Source organism: Trichosurus vulpecula, chromosome 8, assembly GCF_011100635.1.
Source record: "Trichosurus vulpecula isolate mTriVul1 chromosome 8, mTriVul1.pri, whole genome shotgun sequence".
NCBI lineage: Eukaryota > Metazoa > Chordata > Mammalia > Diprotodontia > Phalangeridae > Trichosurus > Trichosurus vulpecula.
The window spans coordinates 53,722,582-53,737,786 of NC_050580.1; the positions used below are offsets into that span (position 1 = coordinate 53,722,582).

Genomic DNA, 15,205 nt, shown 5'->3' on the forward strand with positions numbered 1-15,205 from the left:
GGTCAGAACCCTCTCTCTTTGTCCCCAGTGTGCTGAGCCCTTGTTTACCCCAGCTTCCAAGGACCCTGGGGTGGGGAGGCGGGAGTAGGGACAAGCAGACTTACCTTGGCTTGGGTCAGGCCACTTAAGAACAAGGCTGTTCCCAGCTCTGACTATAACCACTGTGCCCACTTTCTTTAGCTTCAAGTTGAGACTATGGCACCAGAAGTGGGAATTGCTAGGCTCTGCCCATTGGGTTTTCCCTCCCCTCCTGCCCTTGCTCCCTTCACCCCCTCCCAAGAGCCCATGCCTCACCTTCTGCCTGTAGCTGGAGTTCCTTTGCAGCCATTGTTAATGGGACTTGTGTTTATTATCCCCACTCTTGGACCATTCCACTGAGAGATTCCATTAGATTTTCCAGCCCTGAGGTAATGCTCTCCAATTACTTGTCTGATGGGCTCCTGTGATTCTTTTTCCACTGCTCTCTCCTCCCTCTTCCACCATCTTGCCCTCTACAGTGTCTGATTACCAAGCCATCTCCCACCCACCCACCACCATTAACCCTTTCTTCCCACTATAGAGGGCCCCAGGATGCCTAAGGAAGGGTCAACCAGCCCAGGTTAGAAAAAGAACCCATTAAAGTTTCCATGATGATCAGGCCCATGAACAGCTGCTATTCTTCCAATGGAAAGGGAGACCCAGTCTTTATTTAAAAAAAACCATGGCTGATGGTCTGGGTACTTTGTTGTAGCAGAGAGAACACATTAGGTTTAGAATCAGAAAACTTGGATGTGAATTTTCACTCTAAGGGCCTGAGCAAGTAATATAACATTGCTAGGAGGTCATCTCCAGTCACAATGGAGCCCATCACCTCCCGAGGCTGCCTTCCATTTTTGGAAAATCAGCTCTTTATGTATATAATAATTTATGCATATCATCTCCTTTGATCTTTACCCACTGAGGCAGGTGCTATCATTCATCATCTGCATTTTACAGATGAGGAAACTGAGGATGATGAAGGTTAAGTGACTTGCCCAGGGTCATACAGGTAGCAAGTGTCTGAAGCCCAGTTTGAACTCGGCTCCCCTTGGCTGCGCGTCCGGCATTGGAGCTGGAAGGGATGTCAGAATCCGTGTAGTCCAATGCTTTCATTATAGAAATAAAACTATGTTGAACTGACTGGTCCACATGGGTAATAAGCCTCTGAGATGAGGTTTGAACCCAGGGCCTGAGTCCAGAGTTGGTTCTCTTTTCACTATACCACACCGCTTCCTGTCTTCCTTTCCCAAGCCCATCCTCCCAGAACAGCTGGATGCCCTCAGCTGAAGCCCCATGAGAAACTTTCCTCCCTGTCTTCTCCTCTACTGAGACTGAAGCACCAGCAGCAGGGAGGCGGGAGGGCAGAGAGGGAGCCCAGCCACAGCCCATTCATATAATGGGAGTCATAATGCAGGGACCCCAAGGTAAATGTGCCCATAACTCACCACCATGAGCCGCCCTGGCCTTTTTCTTGGCAGAGCTCTAAAGGTGGTGGTGAGCCAGGCTCTTGTCCTGCTGCCATTCCCAAGGCTCTCTCCACGTCGGCGTTGGGTGGGAGGCCCGCTAGCCCTTTCCCCCTTCCCCGGGGATCTTAATTTTCTTGGATGTGTTCTGTTTTGCCTCCTGGGCCTTTTCTGGGTCTGCTCTCCTGCCCCCTCCGGCCCCCTCCTGCCCCCTCCTGCCCCACTGGGAACAGAACTATTCACAATAACATTCGTTCCCAGCTGAATCACAGGCAATGAATGTTGTTCTGCCTGGGTGGGGTATGGATTATCGCTCCTTTTATTATTGTTTGCTTAAATTGTTCTGGAACCAACTGATGGCTAAGCACAAAATGGAGAGAGGCAGTGTTGCCTGGTGGATAGAGCCTTGTTGGACTTACAGTCAGGCTTCAAACTTTGCCTTAATGATCGTGTGACCCTGGGCAACTTGCTTAGCCTATGTGAGCCTCAGTTTTCCTCATCTATAAAATGCATATAATAACAACCCCTACCTCACAGGGGTGTTATAAGGATTGATAAGATAACACGGGCAAAGCATTTTGCAAACCTTAAAGCAGTGTGTAACATTCCTTTATGGGTCTTGTGGATGAACCAGGGCAAGAATCAGGCGTGAAGAGAGTGGTGGGGCCAGACCAGGTGTGGGCGGAGGGACAGAAAGATGACCACTCTGTCCTAACTATGTAAAACGTTTTTCCGTTATCCCTCGTTTTCGATTCTCTATTGGCTGCTCTGTTCCATTCTCTGGCATAATGGAAACTTGACTGTTTAGCCCCTACCAAATCAGGGAGCCAAGAGAAATATCTTTGGTTTATTTAGGAAGTTTCTTTTCAGGAACTCAGAACACGCATCTGTGTGTGTGTGTGTGTGTGTGTGTGTACATATCCCAAAAGAGAAGGAGAAAGGAGAAATATTTATTTTATACACACATATATACACACATAGAGTTATTTGCATTGTTGAGTCATTTTTCAGTGGTGTCAGATTCTTCATGACCCTATTCAGGGTTTCCTTGGCAAAGATACTGAAGTGGTTTGCCATTTCCTTTCCAGCTCATTTTACAAATGAGGAAACTGAGGCAGAGTTAAGTGACTTGCCCAGGGTCACACAGCTAGGAAGTGTCTGAGGCCAGATTTGAACTCAGAAAGATGATTCTTCCTGACTCCAAAGCCACCCATTCTTAGTCCCAAAGGCTTTATTCTTTATTCATCTTCACCTTCCCTCCATGCCTCTCCAGTGTTTTTGCCACTGTCCTTCAGAATAGCATTAAGAGTCAAGGCACATATTGTTGAATCATCTCCCCTCCCTAGAGGGCTAGAGCTGAGGTACCCATGGCTGCCCATACTCTGAGAATGGGGACCATATTGCAAAGACCTTTTGAGCTTCTCCAGTCCAGGTACCAGGCAAAAGAGGGGCCCTGCCTCCTCCACATAGCCAGGGGAAGAGATTTCATGGCCTCCCTTGGCCATCGGTTCCCATTGGGAAGATCTTCCACCCACTTAACCTAAGTTTCTCTTATAGCTTCGATCTTTTTCCTTTTGTTTGTCCTTAATGAAGGCAGAAAACACCAATTTTCTGACTAATGGAACTTTAAAAACCCAAAGGCTTTTCTGAAGTTATCCTTAAGAGAAATTGTCCTAGTGCCCCATGCTCTGTTGAAAGAATTCCTGTGTCTTCTACTTCCAAAAGTCAAGGCTTAAAGGGGTCTGAAGAGAGGACCAAGGGGATGTGACCATAGTTTCAGCGACTGATCTTGGCATTCTGGGACAGAATGCTGCAGTCTAATTCAGATACCCACAAAGGTCAGATGGCTTAGTGCTAGGGTCAGCCTACCTAGCATCCACCAACCAGGTGTCTACCAACCCCCAAGGATTCCATGGAATCATTTCAAAATGTCCATGAACTTCAATGGGAAAAAAGTCATTTTTATTTTCACTCACCTCTAACTGAAATTTAGCATTTCCCTCAACTATTTGAAAACATGATTCTGAGAAGGGCCCCAAAGGTTTCAATCAGACCCACTGCCAGAGGAGTCCATGACACAGATGGAGAATCCATGGCTTAATGGAATGAAGACTGACCCAAAATTCAGGAGACCTGGAGTCTCATCTTGGCTCACTCACTAGTTGGGTGTCTTTGTGTGAGTCATTTTTCCCTCCCTAGGACTCAGTTTCTCCATCTAGAAAATGAAAGAATTGTACTAGAATGATTTCTAAGGTCCCTTTTAGCTCTAAAAATATCTATGACTCCAAGAGGTTAGGAGAAGGATAAAGTAGACATCATGATGCCCTCTGTTTCTATTGACCTGCTTCTCTTTGACCCTTGACCCCCTTTCTTCCCTGTCCTGCTGCTTCCCAGGGTCACCCACACCACTCCTGCCCTTCTCACATACAAGCAGGAATAAAACTCCCTCACTCCCCTTTTCATCCTTCCTCAAGAAGGAGGCCTGGGACCATACAAGACCCTCTGAGTATTTCTCCTGCCAACACAGGAATGTGGCCTTTTTATTCCTGTCTTAATACCTTCTTCAAAAAGGCTCAAAGGTATGGTGTTTTTCAGCAGTGCACCATTTATAAAAACCACTTGGAGGATAGAAGATAAGGAGAAATCAGGGAAGCAGAGCAGTGAGCAGAGAGAAGATAGGCCCCAAGTACAAAGAGAAACGTGGGAGTGAAGAAGAACCTCAGGGCTTCAAATGAAAGTGACCTTAAAGGTCATCTAGCACAATCCCCACTTTTGCAGATGAGAAAAAGGAGTCCCTGAGAGGGTGATCAAGTTGGCCGAGATCACACAGCCCAGAAAGAAGACTCGGGAGCTAAGCCCAGGCGCCATCTTAGTATGTCATAGAAAATAATAGGAGGCCTAGAGAAGCCTTTGAAAAGGTCAGAGATCTTCTGGCTGTTGGCTAAGAGTCAGTCCTATTCAGGGACAAATGATTAGTACTATCCATGTCTATGTTGTCTCCCTTGATAGAATCTAAGCCCCTTGAAGGCAGGGACTGTTTTATTTTTGTCTTTGTATCTAGCACCCAACACGGTCCCTAGCACACTTAATAAATCATTGTGGTTTGATTGATTTATTAGACCCATCCGCTCCAGCTCAAGGATTCTAGGGCTCTGTCATGGAGTTGGGCAGTGATGAGAGGTCATCCTGGTAGCTTCAGCCCACAGAGAAGGCCTCTCCTTGCCTCCATAGTGGCAGAAAAGGACAGAGGAGGGCAGAGACAAAGGCTTGGTGGAGGGGAGGCTTCTCTTCTCCCAATCCAGAGGTTAACAGGGACACATCTGGCAGTAGCTAATTCGGTACCATGCTGCTTCATGAAGATGGCACAATTCATTTGTTTGAGGGGTACAGGGAAAAAAACCCCACAAGCCAACAGCAACAAGAATTAGCCAACTCCCCAGGGAGAGAGTGCTCCAAAATAAATAAAGAGCCATGGGTGGGGAAAACCCAAATCTGGGACCAGACTGATGTTTATTGCTCTCCAACTCCCTCACTTTCCATTCCATAACTGTTCCTGCCCTGTCAGATATTTTCATCTAATCAGGTTCCTTTGTAGTCCAGATTTTATTTTATGCATTTTAAAGCATAATTCTGAGAAGGGATCCATAGGGCCTTGCCAGACACTGCCAAAGGGGTCCAAATCAAAACCAGTGAAGAGCCCCTGGCCTCGGAGTTCTCTTCCACCTCTGAATGTGGAAGCTTCTCAGTGGCCCCCTTCCACACTCCCTAGGGAAGTGAAAGGAACTCACATCAGTTACTTGTTCAAGCAATCTCTTGGTCCAGGGTAAATCTACAAGGCACAGCCTGAGTTAGGGGGAGGACATAGAGGGAGAGGTGCAGGCCATCATTTTGTTCAGTTGTTTCAATCATGTCTGACTCTCCGTGACCCCATTTGGGGGTTTCTTGGCAGAGATACTGTAGTAGTTTGCCATTTCCTTCTCCAGCTCATTTTACAGATGAGGAAACTGAGGCAGACAGGGTTAAGTGATTTGCCCAGGGTCATACAGCTGGTATGTATGTGAGGCTGGATTTGAACTCAGGAAGTTGAGTCTTTCTGACTCCAGGCCCAATATTCTGTCTGCTTCACCATCTAGCTGCCCATCATTCCCACGCTGCTCAAAAATGATGCCCATGCAAAGCTAGGAGGAATTGGGAGATATCGCTGGGACAATGTCAGTGGTGGCCTTTGCCCACTCTCACCGCTCTATGCCACCCCCAAATCCTCCCCCTTTGCAACAATAATAATAACTGCTTTTTTAAAAAACTGGCCTATTGAGCTCCTGGAGAAAAACTTCATTGGCCAGAACAGATTGCCACCTTCTCTCCAACCCGTAGTCTTAGAGAGGGCATTAAGAGCTTTAGAGACTTGTTCAGAGTCACACAGTCAAAATGTATAAGAAGCAGGACTCAAATCCAGGTCTTCCTAATGTTACATCCAACACACTGTCCATTAGGCCACACTGGCTCTTACTCATTTTATGCCTGGCATGGGGGTGGGGGGTGAGTCATAGAATTTCTTTGAGCCTCAGCTTTTTTCACTTGTAATATGAGGGTGTAAATGTGACATAACTGGAGTGAGCAAAACCTGGTTTCAGTCCCCACTGTGACCCATTCTAACTATGTGATCTTGGGTGTATCTCTAAAGTCTGTAAGCTATAGATGGCTCATAATCTGTGTCGGTGCTTCATGAATGAAATCTGACACAAAATTAATACAGATATAACTAGACTACCTATCTCCCAGGGTTGTCGAGAGACAAGCTTCTGAAGAGCTGGGACTATGGCAGTACCTGGTATACAGTAGACATTTAATATATGTTTTTTGAGTGGGAAGCACTTTGAACCCATAAAGGGCCATAGACATAGGAGTTATTATTATTGGCAAGTGAGTTCCACTTGTGAGGCGGGCCTTCCTTAGGCTTTGGGCATCAGCTGACATTTCCAGGGTCTCAGCCCCCCACTACCATTGGAGTGCCCAAGGGAGTGATGTGTAGACTTCAAAGGAAATTCCATCTCTGGAAGAGAAGCCAAGGACAGCACAACAAACCAGCTGGTTCTTTCCTCCCATTAATTTCTCTCCAGTTGCCTTCACTGAAGTTCTTATTATGACAATGATAGTTGTTATTATATTTTATCTGAGGCTGCCTCCCGTTGACTTTCTTCCTCCTGCCTCCTAAGCTGCCCCCCTTTCCACAAGGATTATGTGATATCCTCCATGGTATTTCAAACACCTCCTAATTTAGCCTTATCGGAAAGTTCAATTAGCAATGCTTTTTACACAAGTCCCCAGATCATTAGTTGAGGTAGGATGCCAGACATGCTTGGCAGCCATGATGCCCACCTCTAGCTCTTATTTCTTTCTTGTGCCCAGACCCCCTGGCTCCCAGTTCCTTGACTGTACTCCCTAGCCTTCTGGCGCTGAGCCACCCTCAACCTGTTTGAATTCATCTTTGAATTGACTGACTTCTGTAGGACTCTTCCCCCCTCTTTACTGAGCTGCTGGAGAAATTCCTCCACTCACCATCTGGTAGGTCCACTCTATGGTACTTCTGCCCTCATCCCCTCTCACCAATGGATCTCGCCTCAAGAATGGGGATAGGGTAAACATTTGCACCAAGAGCTGCACAGGGTTGCTGTGAGAAGAGCGTTCTGCAAAATGTAAAGTGCTTTATACATTTGAGTTATTGCTGTTATCTGATACTAGTCATGCTTCTGTAATGGCACCTAATTTAAAAGCAGAGTGCCACCAAAAAAAGACATGAAAAAGAAGAGGGAAAGACCCATCTTGTTCCTCCCAGATAAGAATCATTTCTTCTCTCAGATGCCACAGTACAAACCTGGGAGTCCATACTTCCATTCAGCCATCCACATTTTCTATTCTGACTCCTCTTGGGACAGCTTAGTTCTATCCCATAAATGGGATGGTCAATTTCATACAGAAAAAAACAATCTTTGTACCCCAAACTTCAGACTGCCCCCCATCTCAGCCAGTGCCATTCAAAGCTGTCATGATGGAGAGTGTGGATGGCTTGATGCAACCCATCCCCACTACTCAAATAATTCAAAGCCTATGTCTTCCTGATGGGAGATTTCAGTGTACTAAATTCAGGATCCCAGCTCTGTCTCTGCCCAAGGAAGCTGTATTGCTGACCTGAGAGTCATAGAATCACAGAATTTTTGAGCTAGAAAAGAACTTAGAAATTATCTGGTCCAAACCCCTCATTTTAAAGATGAGGAAGCTGAGCACCATAAGGCAGAGGAACCTGTGGTGGAGGGACTGATAATGACATCCAATTCTCCTGACTCACAATTGTCTTTCCCCAATTCCAGGGGTTGTGAGGCTTATTGGTGTCATAGACCCTTTTAGCAGTCTGGTGAAGCCTATGGACCTCTTCTAAGAATAATATTTTTAAACACATAAAATAGAAAAGAAAGAAAAACAAAAGAAAATCAAAAAAAGAAAACCAATTATATCAAAAATGCAGGTATCAAAAAAAATTTTTAAACAAACTCATGGACCCCTAGGTAAGAACTTCCGCTACATTATGAGGTTTGTTCAGAAAGGTAACTGGTTATGCCAGCAATCAATCCCCATTTTTATGGCCTCCACAAAATCTCATCCCCACACTTCATCCATACTTCTTAGTTACCCACCCAGCCCAACTTGGAGTTTGTGGCTTTCTGTACTCCTTCCAAAATTTTCCCTGAGGCAATTACCCAATTTGCCACCTCCTAGTTATACCTCTGCTGGGGATAAATGGGTGTCTTGTATATCCTGCTGCCTTTAAGGACTAGCTAAGCACTTCTCAGCTGGGAGTTATACTTGTATCTATCACCCTATCACCGTGATCATGGGCTGTGAAATACCCTAATCAGCAAATAACAGGAGTATACAGATCCCTGCCGGAACAGGTGGCAAGGGCATGAGGGAGAATACAACCATCTCTTCTCCTCAGTCTCTTGGAGCTTCTCCCCAAGACAACTTTTCTGGTGTCCCATTGCCCCCATTTCAAAAGAAGTGGGAAACCAGGGACTAGATGTCCTTTAACATTATACATATTCCAATAGCAGAATTAAAACATCCAGATGTGTGGGATCTTCTCTCAAATCTGCCCCCTTTGCCATCATCTACAACATAAGGAAAAGCCTCATCTTTGGCATTCCCAATAGTTAGACTTGGAAATAAAAGCATTCAATAACTGTGTTGATATACTAATAATCCCCAACAAGGAAAATGTCCAAATAAACAAACCATTAGGTTGCAACAAAAAGAGCCAACACAAACACGTTCTGCTAATTTGCTAGTTGCTGATGGACTCTGGGTAGGTTAGCACCTTCTTTTTCATAGCCACCAATGGATTCCACCCTTGGGGACCTGGCCAATAATAATAATTCAGTCAATCAATCCTTTCCAGTTAATTTGGTCCTTACTATGACCCCATAAGATAAGAATTAGACATCTTATTACCCCTATTTTATAGATGGGGCTCAGAGAGATGGAGTGATTCTGTCCAAGGTCACATGACTAGAAGTAGGATTCCAGTCTTGTCCTTCTGCCTCTCAGATGGGCATAACAATCTAGTTCTTGCTAATTTCATTTCCTTCTTCATAGTTCGTCCCACTGATGTCCTCTTGTACACATGTGTACATATAAATTATGTGCATGTTCTACACACTCATAGACACTTTGGAAGGGTCAGAATGGTAGGGCTGGATGGTAGCTAGGGTTTCTAAGGGACACAGAAAATCAAACAGAATTGAACAGGTGAGCTTACAGTTCTGTGTGTCTGAGGTCATTAGCATTAGCATTAGATACAAGGCAGAGCCAGGGGTAAGTAAGCAGCACTCAAAGCTGGTTGGATCCTCATGGAGATCAGAAGAGAAATTGGGAGCAGTCACAAGGCTGCCCAGAATCTTGGTTTTCTGTAAGAAACAGAGTCATAGATCATAGGAGCATAGACCTAGAGTAGTCACCTAGTCCAAACCTAGTCAATTTTACAATTGAAGAGAGTGAGGCCCAGATAGGTTAAGTGACTTTTCCAAGGTCACACAGATCTGGTATTCAAATACAAAGCCTCTGGCTCCAAATCCAGGGATCTTTCCATTGGACCACATGTTCACCACATTTTTTTCATCCTTCCAAATTCCCCAGGGACATTTTCGTTCATTTGGCATTTCAGCCCTGCCCTGGAGGAAGGGGATCCCATCAGCACTTTGAGTAAAACTAAATGTATTTGAGCCAGTGGCTACCAATTTCCTCATTTTCCCAGGCTGCACCAGCAGGGTAGGTCAATATTGTTGCTAAGAAAAAGACATAGAAACTGGGAATAACAAATGGACTGGAGGAGGAGGAGGAAGAAATGAGTAGGATAGGGGATTCCGTGCATCTCGATATCAAATTAAGTGCTTGCAAATTCAATGCAAATCATATTTAAAAATTAGAGCTTAATTGTAGGGCAGGCATTCTTAACCTGGCATCTGGAAACTTTTTAAAAATATATAGATATTGATAAAAGTACTTCATTATAATTAGCTTCATTTATACATTTTATTTATATAAATTATATATAATATATAATTATATATATTTATCTATATAAAATATATTTTTATGTTTTATGTATCTAAGACTATTCCTTTAAGAAGGAGCCTATAGGCTTCTCCAGACTACTTAATGAGGTCCATGAAACAAAAAAAAAATATTAAGAACTCCTGTTCTAGGGTCCACAGCTTGGACACTTTTAGAAGACCCCTCTACTTTCTCATTCCCCTCCCTTTCTTCATTCTTGATTCTAGTCCTAGATCCTAGGATCATAGACAGAGCTAGAAGGCTTATCCAGTCCAGTCTCCTCCTTTTTCACATAAGGAAATTGAGGTCCAAAGAAGCAGCTTGTCTCAGGTCACAGAGGTAGGGAGTAGCAGGGCTAGAATTTAAACCCAGGTCCTCTGACTTCAAAACTAGCAATCTTCCCTCTGTCCTTCCCTCTTTCTTTCCTTGGCATTTAGTTGCCTCAGGATGCCCAACTCTGAGCCAATGATCTGCATGCCAGTGTCCAGGCTCCTTCCAGGTGGCCACTGGAACAGAACAGGGCAGTGGAATCCACATTCCATCTGGAAGTCTGGACACCAAAGATAGTCCCTCACTGCTTCCTAGAAGCCACAATATCCATTTGAAACTGAGGACCACAGAGGTCAAGCAGTCTGCCAGACACAGTAAATCCATGGGAAAACCTCAAAAAGGACACATGACTCCTGGCTGGTTGTTGTTCAGTCATTTCAGTCATGTCCAACTCTTTGTGGCCCCATTTGGGGCTTTCTTTGCAAAGATACTGGAGTGGTTTGCCATTTCCTTCTTCAGCTCATTTTACAGATGAGGAAACTGAGGCAAAGAAGGTGAAGTAACTTGCCCAGGGTCACACAGTCAGATTTGAACTCAGGTTTTCCTGACTCCAGGCCCAGGAGCTGTATCCACTACCTATTACAGGCCTGTTCCCAATTCTCAATTATGTGTTTCTGTTTTTCCAAGAAGGTGGAGGGGGAGAGTCCTGCTCCCAGCTCCCTCCCTGCCACCCAGTGGGTTAGCCAAGATGAACCCACCAGCATTCCTAAAAAGGTTTGGAGTCCAGAGGAAAAAGCCCACAGCTGAATGCAAAGTAGTGTGATTAGTGGGTGGCAATTCCCCTCTCCTGATTTCCATAAGGCGTTTAGATTTCTTTGCGTTGCTACACATCCCTCTCTCTGTGGGAACAGGGAAATAGTTTTAGCATGGTAAATAGAGAGGGGCAGGCTATATGAGAACCAGAAATTCTTGACTCTGTATCTCTCCCTCCAATTCCCTGCTGTACTCCAGCATCCACCAAGGGGTGGGGGGAGGTGGGGCTGACCAGAAGGCTGAAGGTCACCTACCCAGGCTGGACACCTCCTCATTGGCCAAGGCAGGGCTTACTTTTCAGGCTTCCTTCTGAAGCTGGCTAGCACCCTCAATGGAACACAGACTAAGGCAGACCTTTGTATTATTTGCTGTGAGGAGACCCAGAAGGAATAGCAAATTTGGTCCCTGCCCTCTGGGATCTGTTGCTGTACCTGGCATGGGCAGAACAGGATATCAAGGGGACCTGCTAATCAAAGCTTGATACCAGTAATCAGATCTAAATAGGCATCCTCCAAGTGGGAATGTGATGCCCCTGACAAGGATGATCACCGGGTCTACGTGATTGAAAAAAAGTTGGCGAAATGTTCTCTGGGTTACACCCATGGGCACTGTTGACAGCCTGGAGATGAAAGAATGTCTGCTCCTGCAGTTTCATTAGGCCAAAGCTCAGAAACAACTGGCCAATTTCTAGCCATGCTGGGCCATGCAGTGCTGCCAATCCCCACCCAGGTAGCAAAACCACAGTTTGTCCCTGACCTTCAGTGAATCCTGCAACGCCACCAGAGCTGCTCACCTCCTCTCCTTAGAAAGCTGAGATAGTGAAGCTTAAGTCCCAAGTTCAGTCCTTCTGAGTGGGGGGACATTTCACCTTGTCACAGACTGCCTCCCCAAACCTATTCTTCTAATTGCAGTGGGATGATGGGTAAGGCATCTGCATGTTGCAGTCACACCTCTTCAACTACCTGAGAAATACGTCAAAGAGGTGGTGTGGGCTAATAAAAGAATGCTGGCCTGACAGTCAGGAGAGACGGGTTCAAACACTGCATCTGATATCTCAGGCAAGTCATTTCATCCTTCTTGGTCTCAGTTTCCTCATCTGTAAAATGGATTTGATGATATCCATAGTATGTGTCTCATTAGATTGCTTTTGTGATCAAATAAGATAATGTATGTAAAGTACTTTGCAAACCTTAAGGGACTACATACACATCAGTTCTCATTACTATACTGTGCACAGGGTAATAATAGCGAATATTCTATAGTACCTACTGTGTGCCAGGCATGGTGCAAAGTGCTAAACTGACCTCATTTGGTTCTCACAACCCCTCTGGGACAGAGGTGCTATTATCAGCCCCATTTTACAGATGAGGAAACGAGCTGGAGGAGGTGACATGACTTGCCCAGGATCACACAACTAGTGTCAGAGGTGGAATACGAGCCCAGGTCACCCTGGACAGAGAAGCAGAATCATCTTGGATATGTGGGATAGAACATGTTCTTTTCAAGTGCCAAGGATGAGGGTCTCTGGGTTCTGCTACTTAACTTCTGTAAGTGAAGAGAAGCCATTTTCCCTTTTTGTACATCAGTTTCCCAATGTGTAAAATGGGAGATTGTACTGGGTCCCTCTGAGAGCCCTGTCGGCTCTGGCTCTGTGGTCTCGGAGGTCCTTTCCCTTTCTAAATCTGGTGATTCTAGGTTACTCCTGGGTAGAAGGAGAGACTCTCCCCTTCCTCTGTAGCATTTCTCAGACAGCCCTGTCCCAGCTTCATACAGAGAGGATGACTCACTGAGGGTCAAGGGCAGTCAGATGGGAAAGCAGGTGACTGGACCGGCTAGGGGCAAATTCTACTGAATAGAGACCTTTTGGGGTCCCCAGAGAATTCATCTTTACTGATGTGATATATATATACATATATATGTGTGTGCATGTGTATGTATATACACATATATATGTGTGTATATATATACATATATATATACACACACATATATATACATATATATACATATATATATATATGTAAAATGGCATTCACATGCTCTAGGAAAGGCCTGAGGAATGGTCCTCTCGGTGATTTGAGAATCTTCAGGCATAAAAGTGAGACAAGGACACCTGGGAGTGAAGAATTAGCCAGACTCTTGATTTGTCTAATTCTCACGGGAGCTGGAGGCATTTGGCTATATATAAGCAAATAGGATCCATAAATCAGAGAAATTGAGAGCTGAAAGACACCCCATTGTCTAGTCACAGGTCAGAGGATTCAGAGCTATCTTGGGGGGATGGGGCTTTAAAGATCATCCAGTCCCCCTCCCCCCTCTTGTCTTTGTGCAGATGAGGAAACAGACCCAGAGGGGCTTGCTTGGGTCACACAGCTCTCCGGGGGCAGTTTTGTGATAGACTCAAAGTCACATCTTCCGACTAGAGAACTTTCCACTAAGAAAAATGGCCCCATTTGTGTAAGACATTGCATTTGCATAAATTGTTTCCTTTAATCCCCAGGATTACCCCGCCATCAGATTCATCCATTCCATTGGCAGATGAGGAAACTGAGTCTCAGAGAAGATTTGCTTCAGATGTACAAATTTCGGAAGTGGGATTCAAACCCAAATCTTCTTGCAGAGCTCTATCTCCTATACCCCTCTGCCTGCATCCAAACTAACTCATTTTACAGAGGAAATCAGGACCCAGAGGGCTCAAGTGGTCTACCTGAAGTCACACAGCTAGGGACAGTGCCAGGAGTAGTAACCGAGGCTCGCGATTCCATTGTTTTCACCACAAAAACAAGCCGCCTCTTAAAAAAAATACAAATCAAACCGGATTTCGGGCAGCTTGCAAATACATATTCTAAATCCATTTCCCGGGGGAGGGGAAGGGGGGCAAGGGCCCCAGTGTGCACGAGCAGGTGTCCCTGCAGACCAGCAGCACCTGCCCGCCCTCTTCCCTGCTCTATATCCAGCCCACGTTGGACATATAATACACACATACACAGGATGAAATTGACGGCTCTCCAGTATTCTTTCCCAAAAGTGCCAGCTGCCAATCGGATTGAATTAGATTTCACAGGGGTTTTTGCAATACATGGAATTCACCAGCAAATTACTCTTAAAGAGGGAAAATCAATCATTTGGAGCAGAGATAAGCTGAAGGCAAGGCAGCCTCGGATTGATCCCGTCTGTGCAGGCGTGTGCGGAATTCTACAGATAACCTGGGGAGAAGAGGGAGGGGAGGGAGGGGAGGGAGGGAGGAAAAAAGGCAGGCAGGCGGGAGAGAGAAGTAGAAGAGAGTGGGGGGAGGGAGAGGGCTCACACAAGGACAGAGAAGAGAGAGAGAAAGAGAGCGGGCACACAAGGGCAAGGAGATTGAAAAGGAGGGAGCGTGAGAATACAGCTTTCTAGCAGGCAGGGATATTAGAGATCACCTATACAACTCCCTTATTTTACAGATGAAGCCTCACACGGTTAAGGGACTCATCCAGGGTAACACAGGCAGTATGAAGCAGACCGAGGGCGGGAATCCAGGTCTTCTCGCTCCAAAGTCGGTGCTCTTTCTCCAGACTCTAGTACCAGAGAGGGAAAGAAAGGAACAGAAGGGGTAGAATGGAGGAGACAGAGGCTCGTTAGGAATGTGAGAGCCCGAAGGGACCTTAGTGACCATCTAGTCCAATGACCTTGTTTTACAGACAAGGAAACAGATGCCTCAAGAAGAGAAGACACTGGTTGAGAGATGCACAAGAACTTTTTGGCAGGGACAGGGTTAAAGCCCAGGTCTCCTGACTCCCAGGACGCGATTTTGTTCCCTGTGTCACAGAAAGATAGACAAAAGGGGGCCCATTAAAAAAAATTAGGAAGCCCAGAGGATAAGATCTTTATGCAAAAAGGAAGTGGTGGAGAAGAAAAAAGTAGTTTGGGCTTTACTGAGATTTTGGAAGGGGCATGAGATGGGAAAGCTAATTAGCAGTTCTTTAAGGTTTGCAACATGCTTTAAATGTTATCTTACGTGATCCTCACAATTACCCTATGAGATTGGTGCTATT

At 45.4% G+C, this 15,205-nt stretch overlaps 1 protein-coding gene across 2 annotated transcripts in view; it reads left to right on the forward strand.

Annotated features, from left to right (window-relative positions):
• Positions 1-15,205, forward strand: part of CDH23 (cadherin related 23) — a 552,108-nt gene that overhangs the window by 286,339 nt on the left and 250,564 nt on the right. The window lies entirely within an intron of this gene.